Source organism: Corvus brachyrhynchos, unplaced genomic scaffold (genome assembly GCF_000691975.1).
Source record: "Corvus brachyrhynchos isolate BGI_N302 unplaced genomic scaffold, ASM69197v1 scaffold155, whole genome shotgun sequence".
NCBI classification, from domain to species: domain Eukaryota; kingdom Metazoa; phylum Chordata; class Aves; order Passeriformes; family Corvidae; genus Corvus; species Corvus brachyrhynchos.
The window spans coordinates 1,226,684-1,229,047 of NW_008238434.1; the positions used below are offsets into that span (position 1 = coordinate 1,226,684).

The 2,364-nt window shown below is 40.6% G+C and overlaps 1 protein-coding gene across 1 annotated transcript in view; it reads left to right on the forward strand.

Annotated features, from left to right (window-relative positions):
• The window catches only part of HMCN1 (hemicentin 1), a 185,525-nt gene that overhangs the window by 108,336 nt on the left and 74,825 nt on the right, over positions 1 to 2,364 (forward strand).

The window sequence follows — 2,364 nt, forward strand, 5'->3', positions numbered from 1 at the left end:
GTATATATGTATATATATGCATATCTACCCTCATTTACTAAAGCATGTAGGTGTGTCCTTCTATGTATCCTTGAAGAAGTGTAACTGCAACAACTGAAATGTAACTGTAACTGAATTCACAAGTTTAATGCATAAATGCTCATTTATAAATGATAAAAGAAAATATGAGTTTGTGTAAAACCACGTAGATCTGCCGGGTGAGAGATATTCTTGGGGCCAGCGCTCTGTTGTCTTTACTGCACTGGAAGAAGTCACTGGGAGTTCCCCATCCAGCTCTGCTGAGGATGAACAGTATGTGAAATGAGGATGAAAAATAATCTGTCGTTTGTTTTAGAAATGTTACGGTACCAGATGTGTAGAGAGGCATTTGGAATTGAGGCACCTTTGGGTTTTGCTTCTGCTTTCAGTAGGTCAGTGGTTGGACTCTGCCAGTTTCCAGCATTATGGCAATCCCAAATGGAAAACCTTGCAAGAAAAGTTAGGAGTCGGGATGAGTTCTGAGCAGGGACAGCTGGCCAGGTTATTTGTTCCTGAGTTTGGCTTTCAGAATTGCCTTCCTTGGTTAGGGTACCCCTGACTGAAGTCCTGGTGTCTTTTGCATCTGAAAGGGGCAGTTCAGAAATCTACTCTGCTGTGGCAAGCGAGCCTGGGTTAACATAAGCTGGAATATTTTATTTCTAGAGCAAGGAATGTCAGGGTCTCCTTTGGAGTTTGGGGACGGGTGTGTATGTCTGTATAATGTGACATAGATATATTTGTTATTCCTCTTTTATTTTTTGTAATCTCTGTCCATTTTAGCTGAAGGAAATGAAGAGAGTTAGTTAGGAGTTGTGTATGTTTAAAATTAGTGTTGTATTAGAAGCTGGCCAGGGTTGAGCTCAGCTGCAGGTCCAGCTTGAGTGAGATTGTCACCACAAAGTAATACTGCTCTTCAGACTTGCCTCATAAGGGCAATCTAATTAAGAAGCCACAGGAGAAAAATAACTTGGAGTACAGTTGGACCTGGGTTCGTTGGAAATCTGCACTGAGCCAGGAGTTGGAACAAGCTTGGTTACTTACAGTTACTATGAGCATAATTAGATTAATTTTAAACCCAGTTCCTTCAGAAATAAATGCTTTAATGTCCGTCTCTGTGTCGTAAACTCAGTTTCCTTTTGAGCACGTTTCAATTCATTTAGCTGAGAGGAAAAGTAATTGGTGGAAAAGTCTTTGGAAATAAATTTGCCTTCTGCAGGAATGGATCAGCTTCCAATTTTCAGTTCCACAATACTCATAAAGAATCTGGGCCTTTGTGAGTTCTAGAAAGAAAAAAAGATAAACAAATTTTTTTTTTTTTCCACTTACTATATTTCTTATCCACAGGGACCAGGCTTTTCCCTAAATTATTTCCAAACTGTGAAATCAGCAGCTCTGCTCTGTACTTCCTGGGCAAGAAACACAAAGCTTGATTGTTCCTGGTCTTTTCAAGCCACCTCAAGAGCTGTCTTGCTGTCCCCTGAGTGCCACTTTGGGACGTGTTCTGGTCTCCCATATGTGATTAACCCAATGTCCCTTTTCTCACAGACAGTCCCACTGCCTCCCTTCTCACCCCAAGGTTCTGTGCACTCAGACCCTCAGTGTCTGGGGTAATGGTTTCCAAAACTAAAGGGCAAAGGAAATGTGACAACAAAGGTTCTTATATTTGGTCCTGGTCAACTTCTTGGGGGGCAGTATTTCCTCCATGTTCTTTTTGACTCCAGCCATGAACAATTCCCCCACGGAAAATTGCTGACTTGCTGTGTTCCAAGGTTCGGTTCTCAGTTGCCTTTTCAGTTACTTTTGTTTTTCTGATTGTGGAAACACAAAATTTAAAAACAGGCGGAAAAAATGTGTCTCCTTAAATCCTGACACTGTTCAAGAACAGCTAATAGGTTTCAATTGAAGTGTCCAGTCTTTTGGGTTTTTTTATTTCTACACAGAAAACTTTCCTTCCAAGAGCAGATTTTTCTACTGTCTGATTTGGAAGTAATAGTGTATAATGAGGTTATCACTGAACTGCAGGACAAATGTAAATATAGTGCTCAGTGCCAACAACTGCAGTAATTAGTAGGTCCCACACAAGCCTGATACATGAGCTAATTGTAGATTATGATTTGTTGATTAAGTCGTTAACCCATTGACTCGCTTGCCAACTGTGTAAGTTCTCATTCTCTCAGCTGTATTTGGCCATCTCTGGACAAATTCTCTGTAAGTCAGAGTTTTTCTTAAAGCCAAGTATCCTTCTTGGCACTGTCTGGAACAGCTTAAGACATTTTCGGCTTCTAGGGCTGATTATTATCTCGTGAGCTTTTTGACTCAGCAGCTCTTTTTCTTTTTAGCAGGAAT